Source organism: Sturnira hondurensis, unplaced genomic scaffold (assembly GCF_014824575.4).
Source record: "Sturnira hondurensis isolate 20B ecotype Veracruz unplaced genomic scaffold, ASM1482457v3 Scaffold0010128, whole genome shotgun sequence".
Classification (NCBI taxonomy): Eukaryota; Metazoa; Chordata; class Mammalia; order Chiroptera; family Phyllostomidae; genus Sturnira; species Sturnira hondurensis.
In genome coordinates this window covers 4678512-4690712 of record NW_028082759.1, presented here as the reverse complement: position 1 = coordinate 4690712, position 12201 = coordinate 4678512, and the positions used below count along the sequence as shown (strand labels likewise).

Genomic DNA, 12201 nt, shown 5'->3' with positions numbered 1-12201 from the left:
CCTAGACTTCCCAGGCTCTCTTTACTTGGATCAGAGTCTCATGCTCAGTTGCTGCCAAATGAATTTCAGTTTATTCATTGGGGCAAGGGGGATACTATCAGTCACTTTGAAAAATGGAGTCAATTGAGCAAGAATTTAAGGCATCTTTTCAGTGCTTATCTCTGTGTAAGGCTGTGATGAGGGAGAAAAAAAAGGGGCGGTGGGTAGATAAAGTCTCTGCCCTCAGGAAGCTTGTAACCTAACTAAGGAGAAGATTGAAATAAAAAAGTTAAGTGCTAAACTGTATGATACAGAAACAAGAATTAAACAAGTGCAAGAAGAATAATACTTAAACTATTAGACAAATAGTTCCCAGAGCAACAAAATTCCCTATAATTCCATCTCTTTTTCACTTTCCTAGATTAGACATTACGCAGCATCATAAGATGTGGGTTGAGACATTGGAGGGTGGTTTCACATCTTACTGCTATTATTTCTAATATCCCCAAATATGAGCATCTTGAAACCAAAAACACCTATATTTATTTAATTCCCTTTTGATAGATTGTGGTATTAAGATTTAATTTTCTTCTTCATAAGTTTTAATTCAGAAATTTTAAATAAAATATAGTTTTTATTCAAAACTGAAGCACCTTGGGAATAAGTCACAGGAAAAGCAAAGAGAACAAAGAAGTATGCCTGACTAACTGGAAATAATGCATATTAATTGATACCAAAACTAACGAAAATATCATCTCATCTGACATAGGCCAGAATGGATTCACATTGATTGAAGACATACTATATTCATTCAAGAATATCGAAAAGAAAACTTGCTCCACAAAGAGAAAATGCCTGTCAGGCCTTGTAAATCCTATTTCAAGCCTAAAAGAAACTGTGACTCAAATGTGATTTATAATACAGATTTGCACATATAACTTTTCACAATGGTATGTTTGAAGAGGGGGACAAAGACACTGCTTCTAATACTCATTCACCATTACAGAAACACAATTATATAACTACAAAAACTCAAGACCATTATTTCCATTAAGATTTGATATTACATGGAGAGTCTCCAGTGCCAAAAGGTGTTCCCAGAACTGAGTTGGTTATAGCCAAAGGGAGGCCAAAGAGTTGAGCTAGTCACTAAGTTAGCTGGTAGTTCTTTGTGCGTGTGAATGTGTTTATACATAGGTACACATGCGTGTATGTGTGTGGGTAAATTTAGTTATTCTGAAACTCCACTTAGAATAACCCAACAGTGGGATTTTGTCTTTAAACAATAACAGATACTCAGATAATAGTTCTTTTTAAAAATAGTATAAAATTTAAAAAGAAAATGCTCAGCATCGTTACATTTATATAACAGATTGTAGAACAGTATCACAAATTCCCTGACCTCATGAGTTGAAGATAAAGGCATTCAAAAAAATTTTAGATATAATTAATGTTATCATCATCATTATTATATTATTTTGATCCACCAATGTTGAGAGTTGTTGAAACTCTCAATAAATTGTTGTTCTCGCCCTAGCTGGTATAGCTCAGTGGATTGAGCACAGGCCTACAAACCAGATGATTGCGGTTTGATTCCCAGTCAGGGCACATGCCTGGGTTGCAGGCCAGTTCCCCACAGGGGATGCACCAGAGGCAACCATACATTGGTATTTCTCTCCTGTCCTTCCCTTCCCCTCTAAAGATAAATAAATAAAATCTTTAAAAAAATTCTTATTCTCTTCTAAGGGGAAAGATGAAAGATTTGTGCACGTATAGAAAGCCTATAGATAGTTAGAGGATCGGTATAACAAGGAGCTGTAGACCACAGTTAGGCAATCCACTGCATATAGAAGCAATAGTCAGGGAGCAAAATATCCCAAAACTTTTCTAGAAACTTTTATAAAATCAAACCATTCCCATAGCCACAGAATGGCTTTCTATTTGTCTGTGTTAAATAAATTTGTTCTGCAAGGAAGCTGGAGTTTGGAAAGTAACATGTGATAGCCAGAAACCAGAACAAAATTGGAGCTAGAAGCACAAGGTCAAACCTGAAGACTTGGGATGGGTACAGACTTGGACTGTTGAGGTCATATTACTGTTAAGTGAGACCTCAGAGAGGATGGTAAGCAGGTGGGTCCTCCACATCCCCTAAGAATCCCTACCCCCCACTGAACTTGGCTCTGGTCAGTTATCGCTTATACCATTTTGACATATCATGGAATGGTTATAGCCAGAATGCCTATGGTCATACAGAAATTAAAGCCTGCTGGCAAAAATACTCTTCTCTTTGGGGGAGCAAAATGCAAAGCCCTCTGTGAAATAATAATCTTCCTATTCTAGTCTGTAAAATTCAAACATAGTAAATTCCTAGCTTAATTATCCAGAAAATGAAGTTGAAGAGAAAAAGCCAGTGAGGGGAGCCATTCTTCTTAAAAAGAAATAACACCAGGTGGACGAGATGAAGAGGACAGGCATGTCTCAACTGTGTGTTATCCTATTGTTGGAAGATTATGAACGTGGTAGTAAGTACTGTTTCTGAAAGTAGAGAATACATGGCAGAAGATGTAGATTATGGTTTCTGCTTATGGGGTGTTTTTTTAGGTCTTTTTAAAAATCCTCTCAAAGAGAACTACATTTCCCAACCAAGGCATATGAGAGATGTCTGCAAACACAGCAGGACCTCTAGCTGATGTGAATAAAGTGAAGGTGGCCTGATGGGCTGCATTTACCCCGGAGCAAATGGGCCAACAACTCTGTCCGGGACTGAGCCTCAGGACGGAGCTAAGGAACCGTACCTCTAAATGGGTTCTCAAGGAGTCTCTTCACAGTCTTCAAAGCAGGAGATTTGGGGACTCAGTCAAAAGAAATCTGATATATTTTGGTTTTCCCGAGACTCCCAGTTTTAGCCATGATATTCCTGTGTCCCAGGAAATTCTTCAGTCCTGGGCAAACTGAGATGGTTGGGTATGGGCATATAAGTTACAGAATTCAATTTTGTGCACTGAGCGCCCCCCTCACCTATGACTTAAGAGGTGTATTTGTGAAATAGCTTTGGGAAAGTATATCATTTTATTTCAGTTGTTTGTTTATTATTTTGCTATGAGATGATATGGAGAAAGCAGCATTAGCCAGAATTATTCATTAGGAAAGAACTGTCTTATTATGAGAAGAACACAATAATTTTGTATGTGGGAATGATAGAAGGTAAGCCTTGCCCCATGCTGTACCCCTGTTTTAGGTGCTATCAGTCACTAAGCTTCTAGGTTTAGGTGAGAGAAAGCTCCCGCGCTTTATCAAGGGAGAAGAACTTGGAGTAGAGTGGAAGTGAAGACGGGAACAGACAGCCAGCTAAAGATTATAAAGCTATATGATATGACCCCTATATGGAGACACCTATCTATCTTCGGTAAAGTCAATGGAATTTATCAATGCTCGGAGCAATTTTTGTCTTTGTGAGAATAAGTGGCTGAATGTGAAAAATGAGCCAGCACTGTGAAAGTCAAAATTCAAAAGACAGAGAAAGTCTAGGCAAGATAAACGAACACCTAGGGATTTAGAGTGTGAACGTCCATGAGTGAATTCAGGTCACTTCAAGAAGGTTTCTGCTCAAAATGTCACCTTTTCAAAGAGGCATCTTCTAATAACCTTACACAAAATAGCCACTGCCTATTCCTATCAACATCTGTCCTTCTCTCTGGCTTTTATCATTCTTCATAGCACTTTTCTCCACTTGACATAGTGTGTGATGGGATTTTAGGGAGTTTAAATGTAGTACTCATTTTTTTATCTTCCCACGTTGAGATGAGGTTGAGAACGGAAACACAGGAAAGCGAAAAGTGGATTTCAAAATGTCAATTTCGTTGCTGGTAAAGCCAGTACTGGGGTCCTCTGTTCTCTCCTCCCCCCACCTCACAGGGCAGCATGGTTTGGACGTGTTTCGTGGACACACCGATGGCTGCGTCACTGTGTTCTGCTGTGCAGGGACAACAGGAGCAAATCTCCACTGTGGAGAGAGTCACATTAAGTTAAGTTCATTCATGGAAATATGAGAACAGGGAAGAAGAGGTAGCCACCTCTTAAGACACTGTATATTTGATTTTCATGTAAAGTGTAAGTTCCATTAGGACAGGCACTTTGCCTGTATCGTGAACTGAAGATCCTCAGTTTCTAGAGCAGGGTCTAGCATTGGTTAGGTGTTCAGTAAGTTTTAGTTGAATTAATAAGTGAACTGGGGAGATTTAAATTCATTTCAACCTAGGGTCAGTGATAACATCAGATGACATCAGGAATTTGTGAATTCGAGTTACTCAGGAAACATTCAAGAAAGACACATGGTTATGTGCCACCAAGATCCTCCTTCAAGGAAAGACGTGCTGCCCAGTTCAGGGAATATTGTCAGCAGCCAGCCTCGGGCCTCTGGTTCCATCAAGTTCTGTCTCAGCTGCAGAGACATCCAGGACCACTCTCTTGCCGGTGTGGCTTACATCCAGTGACTGAGCCATGTAGGACTCTAAGGACCTGGTCATGCTGAGCCAGGGCAGGACTCCCCTGATGGTCTATAACTGCTCCTGAGTGTCCCACAGGGTCAGTTGAGGCTCTGTCAGGACTGTACTCTGGTCTAACATTTCTCCCTGCACAAACCTTTTTTTCTCTCCCTTCCTTTTATGTGTTCATGCTTAAAAATCAGTTTACATACCTCATTCTGCTCTGTGCATCTGCTTCTGGAAAAGTGCCACCTAGGAGAGGAGGATTATGCTACAGAGAGATAGTCATGTCGACATGGAACTTCAAGTGTGACAACACCAACTTGGGAAGATCGTCTCAGATGTGGACAGTGAAACCCCAAGAGTCCATGACATCCTCTAGGAGAAAAAGAACTGTGGAAGTCAGAATAGGAGTTAAGGAAAGAAGAGAAAGAATCAGAGGGAATACCAACATTTGAGGGATGGAAGGATAATCCACAATGTAGCCAAGTGATCCAGAAAGAAGAGATGGAAAAATATCCGAAATGTTTGCAACTTAAATGGCATTAGCATCCTTGAGGGGGACATGTGTTGGGGTTTTTGGTGGAGAGGGGGTATATATTTCAATTACAACATTGTGAATTGAGTGAACAAGTAATGTAGACAGTTAAGGATAGTGTTTGCAGGTAAGAACTTTGGAGGAAAGGAGAAATGGTTACTAAGGTGGGAAGAAATAGGTAGCAACAGAGATGCAGAGAAGATAAGCAAAATAACAGCAGGAACAGACCTGTCAGGAAGTAGAGATAGCAGGAGAGATTAAAAACAGCAACAGGAAAGCAAGTGACAGTCACTGCCAACAGTGATGTGTGAGTGAAGAGAAGAATGCCAGTTGCTAGAATGTAGAAGGGGAAAAAAAGCACTTCTGCGGAGTAGACAAAATCAGTTACAAGCTAAGAAATGTACATTGTTTTGTAGTATGAAACATACGTAAGAAATACTTCTTTACTGAAATGGGAAAAAACAAGGAGCTATTCACACAGGGCATCGTCAAGTTATGAAAACCTTACGAGGCTGCCCTACAAGTGCAGACACTAAGTCTGGCAAAAAGGTGATATTTTATGGAGGGTTCAACGTACACTTGATAAAAACAACTGGGCATCACCTATCAGTGACAGAATAAGCATCTGCTCCTTACTTTTTTTCTTTTTTCTACTTTTTATTTTCTGCCTATAGAATTGATTCAATTTTTATTTAGTAATACTATAGTGTTATATACGGCTTAAAGTTCCAATGGTTGGGGACCATTTTAACTTACCATTTAGGCTGATCAAAGCACATGATTAAATATGTGATATTTCAAAATGACTAATTTCTTTAACCAGGTGTGGAAATATTAGTCAAATAAAGTAAAAGTGTATATACCACCAAATAATTAATTTTAGAATAAAATGTTAAGAATGGGAAGAACATATTTTAAGTTTTTGAACTGATTTGTTTAGTCTCAATAGTTATAGAATACAAAAGTACGTTTTTCTTTGAAAATTGGGTTTTTTAAAAAGATTTCCTTATACCTTGCCTCTGTTGACTTAATACAACTGAAATGGCTTAGGTAGAATTCAAAAGATGTGCCCCCAAGATACCTGTTCCTGGTTATTCAATCAAAAATGATTTAGGTACTGCTGTGCCGGGAACTTGATGCAATCTGAGGTTACTAATCAGCTAAGTATAAAAATAGAGAAATAAATGTAGATTATATGAGCCCTTAAGGGTATAGAAGAAGGCACAAGAGTGAGTCAGACAAATGCTGTAGTAGAAGAAAGCAACAGAGCAATGTGCAGAGTCAGAGAGGTTTGAAGTGTGAGGACTTGACCCGTCATCATCAGTTTGAAGATGAAGGGGATGGAGAGCAAAGAAACGCAGGAAACCTCTGCAAACTGACAACAAACTCCACCAAAAACTAACAAGGGGCCAGGGACCTTCGCACTCTAATTACAAGGAATGGAATGAACTTGGGAGAGCATTCTTCCCTAGACCCTCCAGAAAAGAATGCTGCTTGGCTGAAACCTTGATTATGGCCTTGTGAGACCAAGCTGGAAACCAGCTAAGACACACTGTGTCAGCCCTGGCTGGTGTAGCTCAGTGGATTGAGCATGGGCCTGAGAATCAGAGGATCGCGGTTCGATTCCCAGTCAGGGCACATGCCTGGGTTGCAGGCCAGTTCCCGGCAGGGGACACACGATACATTGTGTGTCCTCGATACATTGTGTGTCCTCGGCAGAGGCAACCATACATTGATATTTCTCTCCCTCTCTCCTTCCCTTCCCCTCTAAAGATAAATAAATAAAATATTTAAAAAAAAAAAGACACACTGTGCCAGATTTTTCACCTATGGAAACTGTAAAATAATAACAAATGGGTGTTGTTTAAAGCCTCAAAACTTTTGGTAATTTGTTACAGCAGCAATAGCAATCTAGCACAGCTAGTGGCCAATTAAACAGCCTTGCAGCACTTACTTCTAAATAGGTCTTTCCAGTTCAGTGTAGGTACATTTTCAATTCTATGCTTCTGGAGTTCAATCCCCATTTGTCTTAACCTTATTATGGACCACACATCATGCAGTTAAATTTAAATTTTTTAATTGACAGTTGATATTCAATATTGTGTTAGTTCCAGGTGGACAGTATAGTGGTTAGATATTTGCATAACTTACAGAGGGATCCCCCAATGAGTCCAGTCCCCATGTGGCACCACACACAGTTATTACGATATTACTGACTGCATTCTGCGTGCTGTACTCACATCCCCATGACTATTCTGTAACTGCCAACCTGTGCTTCCCAACCCCTTCACCTTGACACCCAGCTCCCCAACTCCCCTTCCGTTGCAGCCATCGCTTTGTTCTCTGTAGCTACGAGTTTGTTTCCGTTTTGTTTGTTCATTTATTTTATTTTTATTTTTATTTTTATTTTTATTTTTATTTTTATTTATCTTATTCAAGTACAGTTTTCTGTCTTATATTCCCAGCCCTGCCCACCCCATTGCTCCCCACCTCCCTCCCATCTCTGCCCCCCCACCTTAGTTATTGTCCATGTGTCCTTTATACTTGTTCATGTGAGTCCATCCCCTTTTCCCCTGTGATTCTCTCCCGTCTCCCCTCTGGACCCTGTCAGCCTGTTCTGTATTTGAGTGTCATTGGTCATATTTTGCTTGCTTGTCTGTTTTGTTTTAAAATTTTTTTCAAGATTAATCTGCTGGACTTTTTTTAATTATTAAATTTATTGGTATGGCTTTGGTTAATTAAATTATACAGGCTTCGAGTGTACAATTGTATATAATACATCATCTGTATATTGTATTGTGTGTTTATCAACAAGTTAAATCTCCTCCCATCACTATATATCTGACCCCTTTTACCTTTTATTACCCCCACCCTCTGGTAACTATGTCTGGTTGTCTGTGTCTATGAGTTTTTGTTTGTTTGTTTGTCTTGTTTAGTCATCTGTTGCTTCCAGTTTTATATCCCACAATAAGTGAATTCATATGATATTTATCTTTCTCTGTCTGATTTATTTTACTTAGCGTAATATCCTCTAGGTTCATCCACATTGTCCCAAATATAAGATTTCTTTCTTTTTATGGTTGAGTAAAATTCCATCATATACATGTACCACATCTTCTTTATCCATTCACCTGTTGTGGGACACTTAGGTTGCTTACACGGCGTGGCTGTTGTTAATAATGGTGCAATGAACATAGGGGTGCATATATCTTTTTTAATTAGTGTTTTGGATACCTTTACAAAAATACCTAGAAGTGAGATTGCTGTGTCATATGGGTTATAAATCTATTTTTAGTTATTTGAGGAACTTCCATTCTGTTTTTCGTAGTGACTACACCAATTTCATGACATATTTAAATTGACAGGTGTCATCACTCCCTTCATGACATAAGAAAAAAACTGTCTGTGCTATGCAAAATAATGTTGCTATCACTGATGCTGTTGAAAAAAAACAATGATCTATGACTTCAAAATACAATCAAGTCAGAAATCGTAAACACCACCTAATTCCACCCCACCATAATCTGCATGGTTTTACCAAGTAAGTATAACTGACATCACTTAAAATGTTTTGGCTCCACTAGAATAATCCAACTGAAATGAAATTAAAGTCTAAAGTACAACTTGTAAAAAGGGCAGAACTTGATAGTGAGAATATAACACTTATTACTTAAGAAAAACGTTAATTTTTGAGGCTTTAAACACTTAAAAACACTAACATTCCCCTCACCCGTTGGCAGGAAAGATAAAGCCATTTTGTATGAACACCTAGAACAGAAACTTGGCAACGATCCGTTTGATACATTCTAAATGCACTGAGATTGCTTTATGGTTCTTAGATTCGTACCTGGATTTCCTATCTACCTTTAGTTTCTGTTAATTTTCTGAATCCTGATTCTAAATTCAGGACACTACTAGGTATATTTTATTTATTTATTAGCTATCTGCAAAGAAAAGAACAAATGATGTCAAACTTCATCTATTTAGAATTAATTAACTCTCTATTCAGCCATTTGATCTTTAAATGTGTTCACTTTGTGTTGATTGGCAAATAATTAACCTGATATAGTCTATAAATGTCATCATTCCACATTTTCTCATGTTCTTATATTTTTTCCAGTATATTACCTTGCCTCAGCTACATCATTTTACTGACTGAAAAGCCACAGTCAAGTATTATTTTTCAGCATATCTAACTCTGGCTTTGAATGAAAATCATTCCATAATGAAAACGCTTAATGCAATTGCAAATCAACTGTATCTTCTTTGAGTTGTCACAGAAATATATAACATGGTTCTTTCATTTGGTGCAGCAAGATAGACACCTGATTAAAATAGACATTCCTAATGAGCTTCAGATGAGCTGCTAGTTGAAGCTCGGGATCCCATTATAAGATATTATCTCTGATTTGAATATGATGTGAATTTTCTTGAGGGAAGGACAATGAGGACACAATGAGAACTGGCATTGGTAAGGATTCAGTCATTAAAATACCTGATTTCTTAATTGTGTATTAAATAATAGGATTGTACCAATACATTAAATCACAACTTTTTTTTAAAAAAAATCAGCTTTTCTACTCAAGAGTAGTCTTTTTTTGGGAATTATACGGCACTGAAGCAGTATGGATAATTGTTAAGAACTTGGGCTGGAAAGTCCATTGCATCTGGGCTTGAATCTTTGCTTTACCACTCTTATTAGTTCTGTGACTATCTTGACATTACTTGGGTCCTCTGAGCCTCAGCTTTCTTGTATTTAAATGAAGGTAATGCTACTTAAAAATGTTAACAGGACTAAATAAAATGTGGCATATCATGCACATACCACCATACTTGGGAGATGGCACTGGGGAGAAGGTGTTTGTCTACACCATCATTATTCTCACTGTTATCACGCTGTTGTAAGGAAAACTACCTTAGGAGCCAAGTCACCTCTGGTATGACATGGGGCAAGTCGTTTAGCCACTTGGAATATATCGTTTCATCTCTAAAAAAAAAAAAACAATAAAATCTCTAAGTCATCTGTGCATTGTAAGTGACATAATGTTAACAGATGCTTGATGAAATATTAGTTTCCTTCCTTTTCTCCTCATGGCTTCTTTGATTTGGGTCTATCTTTGATATTAAAGTGGTAGTTGGTGATTCGTTTCCCCTCCTAGATAATGTATCTGCATTTACACAACAGAAATCTGGGGACCCAATTCTTAACTGAGCCGTGCAGTGCTAGAAATTTTGGCTACTGTGGCAGATTTTGAGCAGATCTATCTGGAGGGTCATTTATTTCAGGAAGTCCTCATATTGCTTTCATGGATTTACCTCCAGGTAATTTACACACTTTTTCCCAAGAATTTTTGTCATTGGTACATAGACTTCACTTACTCAACATCTCCCACCTTGTTAGTCAACTTAAACCAGTGAATTTGTGAATAAGCCGGTTAGGAACCTAACTCTACTGTTGCTTGACCTGTTTAATCCCAGTGACCTTCAGTCTCCATTACACACACATACACAAAACTCCTTTGGTCTAAAACAAACTAATTCTTGTTCTTCTCAAGCATATTTCTCCTGCTGTATTTCCTTTATTAATGTCACTACCTAGTTGCTTATGCCAGGAACCTTGGAGTCATCCTTAATTTCTTCATTAGTATCCTCCCCATATCAAATTAATGACTAGACTTCACCAGGCATTTATAAAAATTAGCTCCCAAATATGTTCCCTCCTTTCTATCACCTTTGGCACTGCCTCACACTCAGCTTCATTATTTATTACTCATTTAAGAATCTCAACAACATCTTTAACCTCAACACCATTCCAACTGGACTACCTCATTTACCAGACTCCTCAAAACCATTCCTCACGTAATTAGAGAGTATAAGCTTGAAATTTCCAACTCTTCAGCAAATGCCTGAGATAAAATTCAAAGTTAAGTCTCTAAGATACAATCCAAATATTGAACATATTATATAGAATATAAAGGCTTCATGCCATATAGCTAACCCTCCAGCTTCCTCTCTTAGCATCACTTGTGAAATCTTTGTTCTTATCATCCATAACCATCTGCTTATGTCCAGTATCCCTGGAGATAAGCACTGCATGACAGCACTCTCTGGCATTAGTCCTTTAGGACAAGAACCGCCACTGTCTCTGGTTCCTCCCTCTCTTTCCCTCTCAACTTAATATTAACAACACCTTGAAACATTCATATCATGTCAATAGAGTTTGGAGAATACCGTCAAAAAGAAGGGGGGTTAGGGGGTTAGGTGAAAAAGGGGAAGGGATTAAACAAAGAAAAAACCTGACACAGACAACAGCATGGTGATTACCAGAGGGAAAGAGGACTGGGGAGAGATAGTAAAAGGGTAAAGGGGAGGATAAATGGTGATGGAAGGGGACCTGACTTGGGTATATTGTACTGTGAATGCACAGTACAATATACAGATGATGTATTATAGGATTATACGCCTGAAACCTACATAAATTCATTAACCAATGTCACCCCAATAAATTCAATAAAAATTTCTTAAAAAATTACCTTAAGGAAAGTTATTAAATGAATATGTAAATGGATGGCTGTTAATAAGGTGGTCAGTAGAGTACTGTGGCTTATACACTGAAAAAAGAACAAGGTACCCTGTTCTTCAAGAGCATATTATTTTAAGGATTAGTGAGGAATATCTGTTAACTACTCCACAGAGTGGAAAGCAATACGTTCCAAATGATAGTGTAGATAAATTGTCATCTACTTGGACAAAAAAGAAGGGGGAATACTCACTCCCTTTTCCTGAAAGATGAAAGGACATCAATAGAAAAAAATTGTGAGTGAGATAATATTGGAATTGAGCCTTGAATGCTATATACACTTCGATTTAAAACAAACAAACAAACAAAAATAACAGGGATGGGCTTTTCTAGCATGCTCCTCTTCTTTCTCACCATTTCCTCTTAGAAAAGGTGGGCTTGAGAATAGTGGGTACTCCACGTAAATTAATTATTGGGTTTATAAACAAGAGAAGTAAAGCGGTTTGTGTTTAGATTGTGGATTCCATTAAATTTTATGTGGAGGCATTTGTGTTCTTTTAGGTAGACAATTTAAAGAAAGCTTTATGGCTCATTCTGACAAACGTGTCAGTTTCTTTGGAGGAATAAATTAAATGACGCGGTAAAAAAGTGTACTATTTCACACTAATCAATAGCCTAGC

The 12201-nt window shown here is 38.0% G+C and overlaps 1 long non-coding RNA gene across 1 annotated transcript; it reads left to right on the top strand.

Annotated features, from left to right (window-relative positions):
• Positions 1-2032: 2032 nt before the first annotated feature.
• On the top strand, positions 2033-11520 carry LOC118995260 (uncharacterized). The gene is made up of 4 exons (XR_005068235.1): positions 2033-2044; positions 5090-5096; positions 11351-11353; positions 11429-11520. It is a non-coding gene; the product is annotated as an uncharacterized LOC118995260 (long non-coding RNA).
• The last annotated feature ends 681 nt before the right edge of the window (positions 11521-12201 follow it).